At 37.9% G+C, this 21530-nt stretch overlaps 1 long non-coding RNA gene across 1 annotated transcript in view; it reads left to right on the top strand.

Moving 5' to 3' along the window:
- Window positions 1–11239, top strand: part of LOC129398422 (uncharacterized) — a 72755-nt gene extending 61516 nt beyond the window's left edge. The window contains exons 2-3 of the long non-coding RNA XR_008626250.1: window positions 9158–10600; window positions 10778–11239. This is a non-coding gene — a long non-coding RNA (uncharacterized LOC129398422). The remainder of the gene's footprint in view (window positions 1–9157; window positions 10601–10777) is intronic.
- Window positions 11240–21530: the final 10291 nt, after the last annotated feature.

The following is a 21530-nucleotide window of genomic DNA, read 5'->3' as shown; positions in this document are numbered from 1 at the left end:
CCTTTCACTCAAGGCTGGCATTGTTTTCAGTAATATAGCATTGTCAAAACCCTTGTGAGTGTCCTGTGTATATCAAAGGGATTCATACCATTAGAAAAGACCTTTCCCAGACACAACTTTCTGGATAAGCCATCCCTATTCCTGGCTTCTGCTGAGATAATCAGTTTATTTCCCACATAGATAATCAGTTAGACTCCCACGTCTAACCTCTTCAGCAAAAGTTGTTCCAGCCTCACCCTTGAACTTCTCTCCAGAGCTCGCTTTCTGAACCATGAATGTCCTAATTTTGGCATCCTTTGCAAAGTATATAGGCTGAGAATTTCTAAAATCATGAAGTTTTGATTCCTCTTTGTGTAAAACATATTCTTCTTCAATCTTTCTCTGCCTTCTCATATTTTATCATAAGCATGAAGGAGAAACCAGGCTGCACCACCAACATTTTGCTTAGAAATCTCCACAGCTAAATATTAAGTTCATCACTGACAAGTTCTGTTTTCCACTCAAGTTTCTTTTTATAGCAAGGCTTACCTTTCCTTCAGTTCTGATAATATGATGCTCATTTCCTTCTGAGGCCTTGTCAGAAGCAGCTTTAATGTTTCTATCTCTACCAGCATTATGTTCATGGCAGTATATGCATCATCTAAGGAAACCAAAGCTTGCTTCATTGTGTTTATCACTTCCTTTTGAGCCCTCACTATAATCACCTTTAACATTCATATCTCTACTAACCATATGTTCAAGGCAACCTAGGTTTTTTCTACCATGCACCTCATTTCTTCCCATTTCTACCCATTTCCCAATTTCAAAGCTACATCTACATTTTTGGGAATTTGTTACAGCAGCTCCAGGTCCAGTACCAAACACTGTATAGGTTTCCTGGGCTGCCATAATAAATTACCACAAACTGGGTGGCTTAAAACAATTGAAATTTATTTGCTTACATTTCTTGAGGCCAGAAGCATAAAATCAAGTTGTGAGCAGGGTTGGTTCCTCCTGGAGACTCAAAGGGCCAATCCATTCTGTGCCTCTGGTGGGATCCTTGGCATTCCTTGGCTTTCATCTGTCCTTACACGATTGTCTCCATGTTGACATGGCTTTTTCTTCTGTGTGTTTCTATGTCTTTTCTACTGATACATGTTGTTGGAGTTAGGACCCATCCTTAGCTTACTTCCATCTGCTAAACCTCAATTTTTAAATGATATTCACAGGTCCTAGGGGTTAGCTCATGAACATAACTTCTAAAAGCCAGTATTCAAGTTACTATATAGATCTGCATATTTCTGTGTGTGTTATTATATTTTGTTAGAAATTCTCTCTCTGTTTTGCAACTACTCAAATCTGTCATTTTATCAATAAATGAATTCAGCCACAAGGAACATTTAGATAAGTGTGCTTGGCTTCTTCCAATAAACCTTTATTTACAAAAGCGATGATAGGCAATAGTTTATCATACATGTTTTAAAATATCAAGATTACTTGGCCTTTGGAGATGTGATAGAAATTCTAGAAAATCACCTGTAGTTCCTTAGTAAATTTTTTGATGTAATTAATAGAAAGTGTAGTTGTTTTAGTTTCTTTTTTCTCTAATGGCATTAATTGTCCTAGTCTATATTTCACCAGGAAATTGTCCATTTCATCGTAGTGTTCAAATGTGCAAAAAGGTCTTCAAAAAAGCTTCTTAAGGTTTCAAAAATGTTTCCTTTTATCCCCTTACCTATTGCTTATTTTTTGTTTTTGTGCTTTATTATTTAAGAACTTAAGCAAGTAGTTAGTAGTTTGTATATTTTATAACATTGTTTGCAAACCAGGGTTTTCTATTTATTCATTATGTCTTCTAGTTTTTTATTTTCTATCATTTTATTTATTCTTTTATTATTTCTTTTCTTTTGCTTTCTTTTGGTTTACTTTGTTGTTCGTGTTTTAAGTTTTTAGGTTGAGCACTAAATTCATTTATATTCATCCTGTAATTTTTGCTTATGAAAGTGTATAGTAGTATTGAATTTCTTCTGATCAATGCTTTTAATATGCTACATAGATTCTGATATATTGTTTTTCTATTACTTTTTAGTTAGAAATTAAATCATTTTAATTTGTTTACTTCCTGTCATATAAGCATTCTTTAGCAGAAGGAGCAACTGACATTTTTAAGCAAAAATTATAAACATGTATATGGGGTTATAAAATCTTTGGAAGTAAAGCATATAAAAATAGTAGCACAAAGTATGAGAGGGGGTGTAAATGGAAGTATAATATTGTAAGGCTTTTGCATAATACAGAGAGTAATATATTATTAAGGCAGATTGTGATAATTTAAGAATTTAAGGATTTGTATTGGAATCCCTAGTGTACTTGCTTTAAAAAAAATTGCCGTATAGCTAACAAAAAGAAAAGAGTATATAAAAAGGAATACTGAAAGAATAAAGCACTTGATTCACCAGAACAAGGCAGGAAAAGAGGAGAAAACACACAAAATATGGAACAAGTTGAAAACAAACTGTAAGATGGTAGAGTTAAATTAAACCACAACGTAATTTTATTAAATAAAACTGAACTAAATACTCCAATTAAAAGGCTGATTATCAATCTGGGCTGCAAAAAAAGAAAAGAAAATCATGTCTCAAGTAATGCTATTTAAAAGAGAGATCTTTAAACTCTAAGGACATAAGTTGAAAGTTAAATGATTGAAAAATATATACCATGCAAATTTCAGGCATAAGAAACTCTGTCAAGAAGATAAATAATTCTAAATATATATGCATCTAGGAACAGTTCTTCAAAATAAAAGAAGCCAAGTTAACATAGTTTAAAATTCTGTACAAGGAAATTACTTAATGTGGCATTTCCCAATTACATGTTTGGTTGAAAAAGGTTTCAGTGCAGTTATGCAGTAAATGCAGAGACAACAAAATCAACTTGAAAGTCCTTGTAAGATATTTCCCCATAATATCATTATAGTAACATCACATTAATAAAGGGATTATATTAATTTTGTTAATAACTTTAATCAAAATCATGTTATTTCCAATCCATACATTTTTAAATTTGTTGAAGCTGAATGAAAAAAATGTGTTTTGAAAATTGAATATTAAATGTGTTTATTTATTTTGGAGTTACTTATTGTTCTTCAGGATACTCTGATATTGTCCACCAAGGTTTACTGTTAAAGTGTATACTATCACTCCACTTCCTTATCATCTATTTAAAAATATAATCTGTAACATTAAGTGTATCTGTCTATATGTATAGGTCATTAGGTACAAAATATATTTTCTATAATATTTAGTTCCTACATAATCCCATTCTATGATGGAGAAATGTATTTTGATATTATGCTTTAAATAAGGGCTAGTTAATTTGCTAGAATATCTCCCTTTCTCTTCTTTAAATGTTATTTGTAATTTGTAAAATATAGATTGTTTTGGCTTATTATCTCTATTTAATTTATGGTTATTTACCGCTTTTCTTGTCATGCACAAAAATGAATGCTTATTCTTCCTTAATCTTAAACTAATCTTTATTCTAGCATCTGGTTTAAAATCTGCATCTGCTTCTTCATTTCTTTCTAATTTTTGTACAAAATGGCATATGGTATTTTTACTTCCCTTAAATCCAGTCTTACTCATTATAAATGGATATAAGCAGCTGATTGTTCATTATACCTTCTAGTTTAAAAATACACTTTTAAAATAGTTTTAAAGTACTTTTTTTTCTAGTTTTAAAATACATTTTAAAAATACGTTTTAGGGGGGCTGGGCATGGTAGCTCACGCCTGTAATCACAGCACTTTGGGAGGCAGAGGCGGAAGGATCACCTGAGGCCAGGAGTTGGAGACAAGCCTGGCCAACATGGCGAAACCCTGTCTCTACTAAAACCACAAAAATTAGCTGGGCATGGTGGTGCATGTCTGTAATCCCAGCTACTTGGGAAGCTGAGGCAGGAGAATTGCTTGAACCCAGGAGACAAAGATTGCAGTGAACTGAGATCGCACCACTGCACTCCAGCCTGGGCGACAGAGCGAGACTCTATCTTTCAAAAAAAAAAAAAAAAAGAAAAATCATTTTAGTTTTAAAATACACTTTTTCCAAAAAATATTTTCTGTAAGACCCTTATATTATGATGAGGGTACTATAAATTATTTTAGGATTGTAAAGATAGTTTATTATTAATGAATTCTCTTTCTATTTCAATGTCCAAACACATGTTATGAAATATTGGCTAAAATGGGAGAATGTGTTGGATCTGATAAAGCTGATAGCTGATTTGACTTTTTAGCAAAATTTATGGCTAAGTTATCATTGCTCCGAGTTTTATTTTCATAAATTTTCTTAAATGTGTTTCTCTAATCGTCTGCTGTTGCATATTTTAGTCTATATGGTAAATCCTGAGGGAGATGCATATTCATTGGGTTCTCATCTTCAACAGTACAATTTCAGTTTTTGACTGTAATTGTATTAGTTTTTCTTTCCACTATTTTGAAGCCCCATCATTGTTTTTGTTAAGCTTTATAACTATAATTGTGTAAATTATCTCCCAGTAGGTTTATTTTAATTATTTCTGCTTGAAATTCTTTTCAAAGCAATTAATTTTGCTACTTGTATTTTTTTCACGTATAATAATATGTCTTTTTTTGTTCAAAATGTCTTCAAGTTAGGATTTTTGTTTTGCTAGTGCCAATCGGTGAGAATTTTTTAAAATTAAGAAATGAAACATGTATATTTATTATAAATTTGAAAGTGAAAAATAATTTCAATATTTCAAAATGCTATGTCCTTGAAGGAACCAAGGTATAAGGGTTTTTTTAATTCGATAAACAGCAGAAAGGGAGTAGATGAAGAACCTGGCCCCCTCTCTCCACCCTGGTTAATTAGGAGAATAGAAGTGTTGCTTGGTAGAGATGAATAAGGGTGATGTCTGGTCGCTTGGAGAGACCTGTTTCTGCCACACCACCTGTCACATTTAGGGCTGGATAATAGAACCGACAGATATCTTTCGTGAAATCAGAGATAATTATATCTCTTTCCAGATAATTATGTCTTAAAGTAGCAAAGCTCATTAAAGAAGGTAGTGCCTAAAGGGTTACTCAAGTTTCCTTGACCCTTAGGATAATGTGGGTGGGCAACCCTGCCACTGAGAAGGACGTGGCAATTACTTGAGGGAAAATGTTGACGCCAAAATGCGCTCAGGTGAGAGGATACAGATAACAGCAAAGACTATGTGAGGTGAAATTCATCTGAGGACACGCCCATCTCAGCAGACGCTCGCGCAGGGAAGGACTAGCCACTTCAGGGACTGCAGATGGGCGAGGTGCCGCCAAATACGGATCAGAAGGCACCATTAAATATTGCGGATGAGGAAACCACAAGACGACCGTGCACCAGATGCATTCCCTGAGGCCATAAGACTCAAGACCCCCAGCATCGAGATGTCATTTGGAGGAAAAAAAAAAATGAAGAATTCCTAAATGTGGAATTAAAATAGAACAACTTTAAAAGCTCTTCCACTAGATTCAATTATTTGCTGTCAGGCAGAAATTGAGGCATAAACTGAAAAATTGGGACGTTTCTAAAACTTTGGAAGAAAAAAACGATATAACTTGTTTACTCAAATTTCTGGCCTAGGAATTGTACTCGATATTAGAAGAAAAAGCATCTTGCTGGAAATGTGTGCTTCTTTCACCATCACAGGTGGCTGTTTCTTCAATAAACTGTATTGGGTAACTCAACAAGTAGATGACACCAGAATGGTGGGCACCTGAGGAGAGCGGGGTGCTCTCCAGAAAAGGAATGATGGAGCAAGGGCAGGAAGACTAAAGGCTAATCAAGTGCTAGTAACACAGTCTTCCTCCTGTGAGACCCTTCTTGAATCAAATCCAATGGGAAACACGTCAACACATATTATTTTATATGTTTGTTACATATGTATTTTATATGTTATGTACACAGTGCATTTGATAAGTACATTCTCAGTTATGATAATTTCAGTCTTCTAAATTTTAATATTCTGCTTAACAACATGGCTTGCATAAATATTTTGAGATGTTTGCTTTCTAAGAAAGCTAATTTTCTCTTATCAGTTTGCAAATATGTAAATATATACAAAAAACTTTAAATACATATAAATATTCAATATGCAAATTAGAATTTTAAAATATGGTCAGTAGAGCTGATGGCAGTTTACATCATGTGAAATGAAAATGGTGATTTCACATTTGTCTCCTTTGGTGAAAGTCTCCAACAGAAAAGTCATCTATTCAAATACCTGTCTACTTTCCTTTGTGCTCTAGTTCTTACTCAGATTGGACTCTAACAGTGGATATTAAAATCTTGTCTGGAGAAAGCTTCCTGTGGCCTTTTTGAAGTCTCTAATCATGCATGACACTGCTAAAACTTTAAAGTGCATAGGAATCACCTGGGGCTATTGTGACAAAGCAGATTCCTGGGTCCCAGCCTCAGAGATTCTAATTCAGTGTAGCAGGGAATGCTGTTGCTGCAGGTCTGTGACCACCCATTGAGCAGTGCTGGTCTAATTCGCTTCATTCCTAAATGGTTATATCCAACTCAGATGCAGCATGCACTTGAATTCCACCTCTAAGACCTCACTTCATGAATTATATTTTCATTTCATCCTCTCCCTGTTTTAGCTCTTTCCGCCGATACTGGAAAGACCTTATTTAAAAAAACAACAGTAACAATATCCCCTCTTTCTATCTACCTCACCCTCCTTTCTTGCTACAGTTTCTCTTTGCCTCTCCCAGCTCCACTTTTTCCAACCAAACTAGTTGCTCGCATCCTCAGCCTCTACCTTGATCCTTTCTTGTCTGATAACTCATGGCATCCTACCTAATGCTGCACTGCAATGGCTCTAATGATAACATCCGGCCAAACACAATGGTTCTTGCTGTCCTTACTTCCCTGTACCTCAGTCTGATTAAGCTATTGTTTGTACTGTAGGTCTCTACTCATTCAAACTCTATCCTCTTGACTACCATTACCAAGCTCACTCATGCTTCTTATCTTTTAAGTTTCCATTGTTCTGCTTTTTTCTAAGTTAATCCTTTGATTGTGGATAACATGCCTATTTCACCAACCTTCTGTCTTTAGCCCACACTCTTCCTAATTTTGCAATGGCTGGCTCCTAGCTGTGTTCTTACATCCTTCCTGAGTTTCTCACTCAAATGCTTAAGTGTTACCTTTGGATTTCTTACAATCGAGCTTAGACTATCCAATAATTTCCTTTTCAGTCCTGTTTTTCCCATCTCAATATGTCAAATGATTCCACTCTGCCTCTAATCATGAAAGCCAAACGTGTCCCGTTAAGCACCACATCTAGCCATTTGTACTTAGATATTTTCCTCCGAGGCCTCCTCCTCACCAGTGCTGTTTATGTTCAAGTAAGCCTCATCTGTCATTGGGACTGTTACTGCATTCTCCTAATTGTTTTCTCTGCCTGCATCTTGCTTGACCTCTTTACCTTGTACATTGTAGCCAGGATAAATTATGTATAACAGGAATCATCATCCCTTACTTCAAATTCTTCAAAGAGCCATGCACCTCGGATTCATTAGCCTGACAGATGTTGACCTGATCCTATTTATTTCTCCAGTCTCATTTCCAAATACATCTTACTTTGCCCCATACCTGGCAGTGATAGTGAAAACACATTGCTGTCTTTTGCCTCTACAGCTCTGCCTACTTAGAATATGTTTTGCTTTATTTCTTATTGCTAAAATATGAATATAGAGATACTTATAGTTATATAACAGAAACATCTACCATTAAAATTAATCCTGCCATTTTCTTATATTTGCAACACAAACAGATATATTTAATGTGTAAATATTAAGAGCATAGACTTTGGAACTGGGTAATCCGTGTTTGCAACCTGCTAGTTATGTAACCTCAGGCTTGAGACTTGAAATTTCTGTGCCTCGATTTTCTTATCTATAAAATTGAGGTAACAGTAGATTCTTTGTGGGCATATTGCAAGGATTAAATAAGTTAATAAATTAAATTTTCCTGGATATTCTGAAAATAAACCTTCTATAAAAATTTCATAAATACTTTGCTCTATTGGGACATTTTATTGCAATTTCATTAAAATTTTAGCTTATGTAATTAAAAAACTTACACCCCACCTCTGCTCCTCACTTTCACTGTGACTATAAAAAATTGTTTAAACCCTGCTGGCCTTGGCTTCTCCATCTTCAAATGAGCATAATCATTTATAATATCCAAAATAATATTGTAAGAATTAAGTAAAATGATTTTTGTAAAGTACTTGGAAAAGATGCCTGGCCCATGGAAGATGTGCAATAAATGTTGGCTTTATTATTATCATCACTACTAATTTTATCAGAATTGAATTCCTTCATTCATGAAATGGACTATCTACTTTATTCAGTTTGTCTTTGATATACTTCAATGGCACTTTTATAAATAAAATTATTTTTTAAATCAAAATAGTTTCTTTTAATATAAAAGGTAAGATATTTTATTGCTGGTTTTGCTCTCCTAAGTAGCTACTGCTGTTAAAATTCTGTTGGTTTTCCACATTTTAATTTGTCCAGCAAATCTGCCTGAATATACATTTTCCTGTATATTTTTTATTTTCTGGATGGACAGTATTATTTTAAAACAGGAAAAATTAGGTTGCTATTTCCAAATATTTTACTAGATATGTACATACACATTTTGCTTGTTTCAATGTTTGTCTTGATTTCTAATAAAATGTGGCAGTAAGACACTCCTCCCTGACCAAGCTTTCATCAGGCTCCACTAAGCTTCTTTTCTCCTAGGCCTCAACCTTGGCTCCCATCCTTGCCAGACCTGCATTGCCCAGTTTTAGCAGGAATCCTGCTAAGTCAGTTTAGAGAGGGTCCCCTCTACCCTTCCATCTGAAACCCCGGCCTGTCTTCAGCAAGAATCCTGTGAGGTCGGTCTAGCAGGAATCCCCCCAACCCTTTATGACTGCTCTTAGGAGTGTTCCATCCATTGACTTCTCCCTACCCCTTGGCTGTAAAACTCTAGCAGCCTTTACTGTATTTGGAATTTATCCCAGCTCTATACTGAGGTTTCTTTTCCCCTGTTGCAATAGTTTCTGAATAAAATCTGTCTTTACTGCATTAACTAATGTTTGATGTTGGTTCTCTTTTTGACAGTTTCTTGCTGCTGAAGCTTGGATCTGGATCAGAACCACCACCAAACTCTTGGATAGGATCACTGGACCTCTCAGCTTGTGCATTAAGACTTTTTGTCTTCAGTCTACTTGCTTGTTTGGGTTTGCAGTGATGAGTCTGGCTCTAAAACCCAGTGCTATAGATAAATGTCTGTTTACAGACTTTGAGTCTTAGGATTCTCAGTATAGCTTGAGGCTGGATTACAGTCCCAAGCAAACAGAGGCTGGGACAGAGCCATAGACCCCACTGTGTGTAAGGGGCAAGTTTCTGTAAGAAGCAGAGGCTGGGATAGTGTCCCAAGTTTTTCTGTTCTAAGTTTAAAGAAACTGTGTGTTCTCACTCTACTGAAAGCTCTTATCCTCAGCCAAGTTGTGCTGCTGTAATGGAATGCCACAGACTGGGGAACTGATAGTGAACAGAAATTTATTGGCTCATGATTCTGTAGTCTGGGAAATCCAAGGTTGAGGGGCCAGCATCTCGAGAGGGACTTCTTGCTGTGTCACTCCCATTTTTGGGGGAGAATATGCTTTTATTTTCAAACTCAGGTGTGTGACACTCTACAGTTCAATGCTAGCACACGTGTGTGAGGCTTAACAACACAAGGAGCTGACAGCCAGTGATACACAAATTCAGCACCTCCCTCTCCATTTATTCTGTCAGGCTATACATGGGGAGCAACAAATATGGCTATGTGGCAGCAAGAAAGTGAAGGTCTTTTTAGGAGGTGACATCAACAATGACGCAAACACACCACTCTGCAACCGAAAGCAAGGAACCAGAATCCTAGGGCTACGCAGAGATGTCAGATTTCATAGGTGTTTCAGGACTTTTATTTCAGACCAACATCACCACTGGAAACCCAGGGCTTGTTTCTCTCCAGTTCACTACTGCTTGGGCAGCAGCTCCAACTGCTTGGAAGGACAAAGAGATGGTGAGAGAGAGAAAAAGGGGGACAAATTCATCCTTTGAAAAGGAGCTCACTCCTGTGATAATGGCATTCACCTCATCACGAAAGCAGAGCCCTCCTGGCCTAATCACAGCTCATTAGGCCCCACCTCTTAACATTGTCACATTGGAGATTGTTTCTAGCACATGAACTTTGGGGGACACATTTAAACCACAGTACCCTCTCTTCTCAAACTCCTGTGGACAATACCCTTTGCCACTGTGGCTGTGGCTGTAATACCATTGGCTTTCTTTCACCCTGGAAAACCTTTACTAAAAACCCTCTTGACCTACAATGGCCCTTCTGGGGATCCTTGTCTGTCTTGATATTGGTTCACCTAGAAGACACTTAGAGCAACAAGAAACAAAAATCTTGGATGCACAATTCACTTATTCTGCTTGGTATGAAGAAGCTGAAAAATGACTAAATAATTCAAGCTGTACTCAAAACTCTAAAACAAGAAGAACTTCTTAAACAAGGTATTCAGAAAACATTTTCTGACCCAGTTAGCCCTTTATACCCCTCCTATGATATTCCCGGAGTCCCCTCGCAGCCCTCCTCCGTATCTTTCTTTCTCAAAATGTCCCCTGCATGTCTCACCCCTAGTCCTTCAGCTCCCTAGAGCTGTCAGGCTCACTGGGCCCTCTCTCCTGTAGGTGAAGCCAGAGACGCAGCCTGTACTTGTTTCCAAGTGCGGACCACCGAAGAGATAATACTTAATTACTTGTTATCACCAAGGACTCTCCTGACCCCCAGGAGGTAAGGGAAAGGTTTACTGAACAATTAAAAATTTTTCTGAGAAAATACTCTCTGGAACTCTCTGACTCGTATCAACTTATCCTTATTCAAGGGGCCTGGAGATGCCTCCCATTGGTTTGAAAAAGCCAAATGTTTTATCAACCTTGAGAAACATTAAAAATCTCAGACTTCCCCTGATTCCCATCAGAAACTGAAGGAAGTAAGAGGAAAAAGTACTAGGTACTACCCCTCAGAACGATCTCACTAAAATTGATTGGTCATGCATTCAAAATTATAAACCAAAAAGGGCTGAAACTGTGGTTAACCACCACCATTGATTACAAACAACATGGAAGAACATTTGGGGCTGGAACTGACTTCCCAAGCAGCTTCTGCTCTGGCCACAAACTGAAAATGGTCTGAGACAAGAGCTGCATGACACAGCATAGAATAATAAAATTAATTGGTAAACACAAACATATCCAAACTGTAGGCATTAGCTCAGTATTATGAAAACAGTATTTTTTTTAATAAAAAGGAAAATAAACATCACGAGTTTATGGCATTTCAATTGAAATAGAAAAACCTGGAAAATGTAATCAATAGCAAGCTCTGAAACTGTGGGCTCCCACTGACTGGGACACTTGCTGGCATTATCATAAAAGGTGACACTGGGCCCGAGTTTGCCAGGACACCAAGAGGAGGGAAGAAGCCTGAGTCCCTGCCTCCCCAGGAAATGACTGACACCCCTCCAAGAAAGAAAATGTCCAATGCCCTCAACTGCCACTTACCTGTAATGGAACGGGAATAACCTCGTTTCCTCTTCCCTTCCTTGGGGCCACCGCAAATTACGAGTGGTGGGTTTTTATAATTTGCCTCATTGTTTGCCTCTGCCTCAATCTCTTAATATTCTTATGGGACTCCAGAAAGCTAAACCCAACTCTCTTCTCAGCTCTGCCCCCAGGAATCCTGTTAGGAAGAGATTGTCTCTCCACAGGGATATCAAATTCACTGTGCCCCAGGGGACTCCTTAAGTCTCCCTTCCCCAGTGGCTTTGTCTGACTTCTCTGAGTCCATTCTCGCCTTCAAACTACCATACATTTAGCTAAAAATTTAAATCAACTACTAAACAGATTTTTCTCTTCTCTATGGACAACAAACAAACAAACAAACTTCACTGATACTGGATTTGTATGGAATGTACAATCCCTTAAAGTAGAAATAGGTCCTTCCATGCCTGTCCTCAAGATTCTCTAATATCATTTAAAATCAGGACATGAGGGCTGTACTCAGTAGTCCCAGGTTTATTTGACAAAAACTTTTAGTCTCAGGCAGGGTGCGGTGGCTCACGTCTGTAATCCTAGCACTTTGGGAGGCTGAGGCAGTTGGATCACCTGAGGTCAAGAGTTCGAGACCAGCCTGACCAACATAGTGAAACCCCTTCTCTACTAAAAATACAAAAAATTAGCTGGGCATGATGGCACATGCTTGTAATCCCAGCTACACAGGAGGCTGAGGCAGGAAAATAGCTTGAACCTGAGAGGTGGAGGTTATAGTGAGCTGAGATCATGCCATTGCACTCCAGCCTGGGCAACAGAGAGAGACTCTGTCTCAAAAACCAAAAAAAGAAAAAAAAAATCAACTTCTAGTCTCCACTTGTAGTTTATGAATATTCCCATCTTAGTCATTAAAATCCTAAATGGGAAGGGTATCATTGAGTCCAAGATCTAAGACCTATCAATAAAATGGTCAAACCTGGGTTTCCCTGAGTGCTGACTCCTGCCACTGTACTGTCTGTTATCACTTACAACACTCAATATGTCACTGTCATCAATTTTTTTTCTGCCTTTTTTAGTATACCCCTTCATAAGGAATTCCAATACTTGGTTGCCTTCACCAGAAATATCCAACAATGTACGCAGACTAGTATGACCCAAGGATTTACAGAGGCCTCTACCTACCTCTTGAACACTCTAGGTGTCAATTTTTGTCTTCCCAAGTGATGCCATTTTACTCCAGTATGTGGATGACCTCCTTCTAGGTACTGAGAGTTAGGTCACTGAGCACCTTCTTAAGGCATGAGCAAGAGAGGATCACAGGGTGGCTAGAGACAAAATTCAGTGGCACTTACTATGTCTGTGGTATCTGGGCCACGGTAAAACTCACTCCACAGACCAAACCTCTACTATTTAATACTTTCCTTTTTTTGAAACAAAGTAATGCTGAGAAGTTTTTGGGCCTTGCGAGATGTTGTAGGATATGGTACCTAATTTCTCCATGATTGCTGCAGTGCTCTGTGCCCTGATTAAGGAGTCATCTCCAAACCAAGTAGTCTGAGACTTGCTATCCAAAAATGCTTTTGATAATTTTAAGGGCTCTGTACTTTCACACCCCTCCCCCGTGCTTGGACTCCCCAGTTACTTCCTGACTTTTCCCTTGTTCATGGATAAATGTGGAGGTCATGCCCTGGTATATTATTCTAGAAACATAATGGATACCAGAGACCTCTGTAATATTGTATTTTGGCCTTGACCCAGTAGCTTGACCCATTAGCTAAGGCCTTTGAGCCATGACTGTTGCCTTTGAGCCATGGCTAGAACTGCAAAGCATGTCCAAAATACCACTGATGTGGTATTAGGTCAACCAAATGGCACACATGTTCCCCTTGCTATACAGGCCCTTCTTGCTTAATGAAAACACATAGCACTTTTCTGCATCTTGACTTACCTCATGAAAGCTCACTACACTCTCCCTCTCAAATCACCATATATCATCATCAAAACCCTAACCTTGCCAACTTTGCTTTCTTTGCCCTTTGATGGGATGCCACCATGAACGTGTCATTAACACTAGATCTTGTCCTGGGCTAGATTTATTGGAGAGCCCCTCCGCCAAGTTGACCTCAACCTTTGTGTCTATGGCTCCCTCTTTAGAGGGAGAATGGAACCTTCTGGAATGGATATGTCATCACTTATCAACACAAACCTCTTGAATATCAAGCCCTGACAAATGTTAAATCAGCCAGGGTGGCCAAGTTATTGCTCTCATTCAGGCTTGCAAAAAAGCAGAGGAAACAAAGGTTAGGGTTTATAGTACTGTTATAGCCACTGTACCTTTGAGGTAGTACATGATGTGGATATGTTGTAAAAGAGGATACATGACAGCAGCTTGTGCACCAGGCAAAAGCAGACATCTAACAGCAGAACCTCCAGAAGGATTGTTAGCACCCTGGTAGATGGCTAGTGTTAAAACTGAGGGACACAGTAGGAAAAGCTCGGCTGATGCCTGGAGAAATAAATTGGCCACTTATGTGTGTTAAATTAACAGCCATTTTCCCAACCACTCAAGGCAGCCAGACCCTTTCCAAACTTTGGAACGATGAGTCTGGGTCCCACTTCAAGGCCCTAAACACCTGGTAGAAGTATTCATCCCCTCCTTGGCTGCTTGGCTCAGACAAATGCTTTAAGATGCACTTAGGACACAACAAGGCCGCCATTTGGCTGCTCTGAAGTCTACTGCCTGAGCCACTGTGTGGCCACACAACATGACTCAGTATGGAATGGACAAAATATGAGATATTTTAGACAAACAATAGTTTGGATTTTTTCATTTGTGTTTGGACCAAGCGATTGCCACTTGCCTCATCTGCCAGAAACATAACCCTGGAAAAAAACTGTGAAGTTAGGGCGAGGATGGCAAGCAACTTTCACTTCCTTCCACCAACCCGGACTCTTCCTGATGAAATCCCTCAGGAAGGTCAGTTGCCTCAGCATTCCTAGAATGAATTTTCTCCACTTGGGGTATCCCCTATACCATCTCTAGTGGCAAAGAATCATATGCTATTGACAGAATTATACAGGAAATTCAAATGACAATAAACATTAGACAAACACCCCACTTCTCTTACCAACCTCAGTCCCCAAGCACCATACAAAAAGCCAACAGCATCCTCAACACTAATCTGGCTAACCTATTTAAATAATTGGACTGACCGTGGCCACCAGTGCTGCCTGTCACTCTATGACTCTGAGATCCTCCCCACTGTCTCCACATAAGTTCCGGCCTTTTCAAATTATCACAGGTAAGGGCATGCAGATGCCTTAGTCATCTGGGCTAGCAGAAGATTCTAAGGGACTCATCTGACATTCTTAGATACTGTGGAGGGCAATGAAATATACTCAGGACTATGATTGCTGTGTCAAGGCTGCCTCTTTTAGAACTTCCTGATTGTCCCTTACACAGCTTTACCAGGGGATCTAGTGCTCTGGAAACACCACCATCAAAAAACTGGAATTTAGATAGAAGGAAACGTGTACAGTTTTACTTATTGCTAACACTGTTGTTAAATTACAGGGTGTTCAATTTTGTGTTCCAGTTTTTCCACTAAAGAAATGCAGAAGTTATTAAGACTGGAGAAGTTTTCCATTCAGAGACCTCAAACCAAGCTCTGTGGAGAGCCTCTAGAGGCAAATGATAGCGAGAAGCATCAATTGTCCTAATATCCATGGAACAAGCAGATGATGTTGTGAGGGGTCCAGTCAGCTTCTGCCCAGGACCAGGGAACAGCACACACCTAATTTGCCTTCCTACATCCTCCTGCTTTGTCCTTGCCCTTTGCCTAGGAGCCCCCTGCTCTTCCCAACTCATTTCTCAAGAGTCGTTTGTGCCCACAGTAACTCCCTGCCTTCAGCATAACTTTTCTCGCCTGACTTTAATATTCAACTTCATGTTTTTGCCCCTACATTTAGGAGTTTCTGCTCCTTCCCTGCCCTTTTCTTTTCTTACCTCTTAGTAAGACTTCTTCACCCACACAACCTTTGGAAAGCCTGGCCCCACTAGTCACTTCTTCCCACAACATCACAGAGTGTAATGCCGTGCCCCCTTTCCCATGGACACATCTAGAATTTCCCAGATTTCTTTGATCAATTGAAATGCTTTTTTTATTTTTTTATTTTTATTTTTTTGCTATGGCCCTTTCTTTCCCTTCACCTTCCTAAACCAGACTATAGTAATACATCGTGAGAAAACCTTGAATCTATGCCTTTCTATTTTCACAAAGGTCATGTCTGTATTATTTTAGTTACACCAGTGTCCCCTTTCTGGGGATGAGCATTTGCCATCACATTTACCTAGCATTACACTAAATCCAAAATAAAGCCTCCAAGCTACAGATTCCTGAGACATCCCTCATACAAATGGAATTCTCCTCAATGCCCCACCCAACCTAATTTACTGGACCAAAATGAACCACATGTGGACTAACCACCTCTGGCAAATTCTTTTCCATCCTCAAAATGTGAATTATCTTGGCAGCTTCAGCAATTGGATAATTATTTATATGACCCTGGCTAGCTCCTGATGGTTCTAACTTTTTCTGTGGAACTCATGCCTATTGGCTGTTTCCGGCCAACTGGGCAGATTCTTGTTATCTCTCCAATCTTACTATTCCCTTTATCATACTCAATTCCTCATAATGTTTTTATTTTTGAGACAGAGCAGAGACCTGTCTTAGGAGCCTGCCAGGACTCTCTCCCCTACCAGGAAAATCTTGAATTCCTTCAAGGGACACTCCAGGCATCTAGCTAGCCCTGAGAAGTAAATGAGCAGCTTGGTAGCAATTAGGCAATAGGAGCTTAAAACAACAGCCAAGGACGTTACAGTCATGAGATATTCCCTATAGCAACTAAAGATAGAATTTTAACATAGGTCTCTGAGTTGTTTTTCAGAAGCCCAGATCCCTACCGAGTGGATCCATGGACACATAGACCTTGGATAAGAGGGAACTGAAAACTGAACTCTGGCCATCATTCTTTGTTCTTCCTGAGGGCCTGGAGGAAATCACACCCATGAGCCAAAGCTAACATTCCTTTCTTCTTACCCTAAGTTTTAAGACAAATCTTTGCCTCCTTAACCAATCACAAATCAGAAACTCTACCTATGACCTGTAAGTTCCCACTTCAAGATGACTCACCTTTTAGGTCAAACCAATGTATAGTCTCCATGTATTGATGTATGACTTTGCCTATGCCCTCTGTCTCTATGCCTTTAAAAATCCTTACTTGCAAGCCATTGGGGAGATTGAGCCTTAAGAATGAACGGTGTGATTCTTCTTGCTTGGTGCCCTGCAAATAAATGCCCGTTCTTCCCCTGCAAACCTCAATGTGGGTGTTTGGCCTTACGGCACCAAGAGAGCTGACTCCAGTTCAGTTCAATAACCTTTTCTTGAATTATTTCTAAACGCATCAGTCACTGCCTTCTGTTCACGTTTCTCTCATCATGGAAACAAAAGAGGTGTCCAGGACATCACAAGTTCCCTTGTAGATGATCTCTGCTCTGGTAGGTTATTTATAGAAAGCAGCTACAGAACTGGGCCTACATTCCATCCATGACCTCCCTACTTTGTGGAAAAGAATTGCCACTTTTTGGAAACCATCCCAAGGAACCTATCACCTGGCTGAAAAAGTTCAATTCCACAACAGCACCGTCTACTCATTGCAGAAGCAACTCTCCTTGTGCCTGAACAATGCCACCAATGGCCTCCAATCCCTGGCTCACCCATGACAGGAAAACCCTGCATGCTGCCCTCTATAGCCACACTGTCTTCAACAGGATCCTGGCTGCAGAAGCGGGTGCTTGAGTGGTGGTTGGAAACAACTGGTGCATCTTCCTCCTGACAAACTGTCTTAAATCTTTCCTATAACCAAGAAGGTTGTAGAAGCAAACAAGAAATCTGTTTCATCACTGCCATTTTACTAACACCAAGGAAAGACTGTAGGTCCTGGGATGTTTTTGGTGATCCCTGAAGACCTGCAAAGTTGGGCTTATAGATTGACTCAGCCTGTTATCTTTGCTGTTTCTCTTCATAGCTATTCTTCTCTAAATGTCATAAGGCTCGCACGCATAGTACAGCAATTGAAAGCTTTCACCAAGTCTCAACAGGTGGTTCAGCTGCTCCCAATGAACAAAAGATGCTCGAATGAGAAAAGGACTTATATTATTCAAAGGAAAAAGAATTCATCTGATCAAGAGGAGGAACTGACAAGACACTCTCCATGACCAAACTTTTGTCCGGCTCCTCACAACCTTCTTTTCTCCTAGGCCTCAACTGGCCCCAATTCTTGCAGAACTGCATAGCCTAGTTTTAGCAAGAATCCTGCTAAGGCAGTTTAGAGAGGATCCCTGATCCCCTAGCCTGTCTTCAGCTGGAATTCTGTGAGATTAGTTTAGCAAGAATCTCCCTTACCTTTTTTGTCTGCTTTTAGCAATTTCCATCCACTGACTCCTACTGCACACACAAACACACACACAGACATACACACTTTAGTGTCTTTACTGTATTTAGAATTTAGCCCAATTCTATATCAAGGTGTATTTTCCTTTATTGCAATAGCTTATAAACAAAATCTTTTAAAAAAATTTTACTGAACTAGTGTCCAGCTCTGGTTTTCTTTGGCAACAGCGCACTAAGGGTTACAATGGCTGTGATTGTCTTCCATCTGACTTTAAACTATAATATTGTAAAAATTGAATTCCAACTGTGATATTACTAAGAGTTTGTAAAAAGTAGTTTTCATTTTAAAGCTATTTATTTTGTCTGCTTGGAACATTTTGTCACTAGCACGTGTTAAATGTCTCAGATTTTTCTGTTATTAATGTTCATTTTATCTTCATGTATTTCCTTGCATCCTTCTGATCATGGTTTTTTCCACATAAATCCATTAATGTGGTAATTTGCATTAATAGATTTATCACGTTGAAATATTTTTTCACACCTGAGACTAAATTTATCTCGTAATGACGTTTTGCTAGTTTTCATTTACCATTTTTTATTTAGGATTTTTCACTTTGCTCATAAGTTAGATGGGGCCTTAATTTTTTTTGGGGGGGGGAGGGCTCTAGTTGTCTTATTTTCTTATCAATGCTGCATTACACTCTTACGAAAAATAAAAGTTTTACTTTGTTCATATTCTCTAAATCACTTTGAATTTGGTAGGAATTGTTTTTTTTCTTGAAGATTAGTAGAACTTGTTTATAAAACCATCTGTAATTAGTTCCTTCGGTTAAGGAGTACAGGTGACTAACAATTTAAATTTTTCATTTTGTTGTTTTAATCAGATCTTCTTTTAAAACAAATAATTGTAATTTATAGCTATTTAACTTTATTCCTTTCATCTAAGTTCAAAATAAAATATTGACATAATTTGTTCAAAATATTTGTTAATCATTAGATACATTTTAGTTATAATCATGCCCACTTTTATTTCTTTAAGTGTTTATTCTGCTTCTTTCTTATTTAGTTATTCTTGTTTGCAGTTTTTTCTTTGGATGAATTTTGAATTTTGCTGCTACTGCCACTGCTGTTGTTGGAGGTTATTTTTAGAACTGGTTTTTGTTTGGGGATGGACATTGCTGCTTGCTAGTTAGTATCCATACTCCTCCATCTTTCCCCAAAAATCTCTAATTTGTTTAGCTATGTCTTCCTTTCTACTCCCTGGGACACAGAGAAGCCAACCATAGCATCACCTACAGCATGGACCTCAGCACCTTAGGAGTAGTTCTGCCTTCCTAGACAGTGATCAATTCTCAAATGGTTGTGTGAACACACCTGTCCTGACGTGATGCCAGTAGACATTTGTAAAATAATTTGGGAATATTATTTTTCTAAGTGAGTTATTGGAAGACATCTTTTCTTCTTCTAGGATTTATTCTGCAAAAATATAAGGCCTGGAAATACTGTGATATCTAATTGCCTCTCTAAAGATGAAGCCAAAATATGGAGGGACTGCTGAGAAATGGGCCTGAGATCACCGGCTGCAACACACTTGAATCCTGTTCTAACTCTGCCTTCACATGTGTGATGGTTCATTTTCTCTGTCAACTTGGCTAAAGTAAGGTAACCAGTTGTTTGGTCAAAACTAGTTTAGATGTTGCTGTAAAGATAGTTTTTATAAGTGATTAACATTTAAAATCAGTTGATTTTAAGTAAAGCTAATTACTCTCTATAATGTGGGTAGGTCTCATTCAATTAGTTGAAAGCTGAAGAGCCAGGCCTGAGGTTTTCCACAGAAGAAAGAACTCTGATTCTAAACTACAACATAGTAGGTCGGCCTGACTTGGCAGTCCCCATAATTGTGTGAACAAGTTCCTTAAAATAAAATAAATCTCTCTCTTTTTTTATATACATGTACATATATGTATGTGTGTGTATACAATGTCCACCTCCAAACAAAAACTGGCTTTAAAAATGTATATACACACACCCATGTATGTATATATATATCACACATACACATATATAATACATACACATATGTGTATATATGCAGTATATATACACACACATATATACTCATTATTCAATTCAATATTTAATATTTATATGTATGAAACTGTATTACATTTCTATATAACAATATGCAGTTATATATATTACATAAAATATAATAGAATATATATACTCTGGTTTTTTGGGAAAACCTAACTAATAGAGTGAGTTACGCAATTTTCTTAATTTTAAGCCAATTTGAGCTGAACTTTTACTTGAAGTAAAAGTATCCTAATATTTTATTATATCTATAGTTCCTCTTTTCCTGTTTTATTAATTTCTCCTCTTACCTTTATTATTATTATTTTAAATTTTATTTACAATAAATAAAAATTATTAATTTGTAATTTATTATTTAATTTTAATATTTAATTTTTACTATTAAATTTTTCTATTTCCTTTGGATTTACTCCCTTTTGTATCTTCTTGAATTAAATTTATCTCATTTAATTTCAATTATCTCTTTCTTCAATTATACTACAAAATATTTTATATTGTTACTTGCTTAGAATCTTGCTACAAACCTTGCCTGGATAAGTAAACTTTGACATTAACTTTGGATTTAAAGGGTATATTTATGCTCAAACTATTAGTTAGTGCCTTAGGTCTTCGACTTCAATGAAAATTTAATAACCAGTACTGAAATTTTAAAACAATATATAAGAGGGCACATCCAGAATAATCGTGTAATGCTTCCAAAAATTTATTTCTCTATAAAAGCAATGAGAATACTGGTTAAAAAAAAATTGTCAAAATCAACTTTTACAGAACCCTGGAAAGTAACCAAAGGCAGGCAATAATCTGAAAACTGCTTAATCAAGAAAAAAAGCTGAATCTTAATAAGATTGAGCTTTGTGTCATTTTAACTTGCCCTCTTCCCCTTCTGCTTTTCTCAGCTCCAAGGAAACCTTAAAAACCACCAGTCTTGTAATCACGTACGGATGAAAACCAGCAGCCAATCAGCCACTACTGGGGGAAGAATGGGTTGGGGCTTTTTCAACCATCTCATTTCCAGAGGACTGTCATTATTTGACCTGTCTGGCCGTTTTCTGAGAAGCCATTACATGGAGCTCATCTTTATTAGAACTGACTCAGAGCTTGTCCAATGCAAATAGCCCTCTCCCTCGGGTATTTATTGGAAAGAAATCAGTGACAATTGGTTTAACTTCACATCTGCCTAAGGCAGTGATGTAGGTAAGGCTAATAAGAAACTGAAAAAACTTGAAAGGCTGGGGAATGAGACAATCCTAAAGAGCTTTGAAAAGCCTAGAAATATCCTGGGAATCTAGAGGGCCACATCCATGTGCAGATCTGGGCACATGCTGAGAAATAATCTGATAAGTTCC

This window comes from Pan paniscus, chromosome 6, assembly GCF_029289425.2.
Source record: "Pan paniscus chromosome 6, NHGRI_mPanPan1-v2.0_pri, whole genome shotgun sequence".
Taxonomy (NCBI): Eukaryota; Metazoa; Chordata; class Mammalia; order Primates; family Hominidae; genus Pan; species Pan paniscus.
The sequence above is the reverse complement of the archived record's forward strand: the minus strand, read 5'-3'. Positions and strand labels throughout refer to the sequence as shown.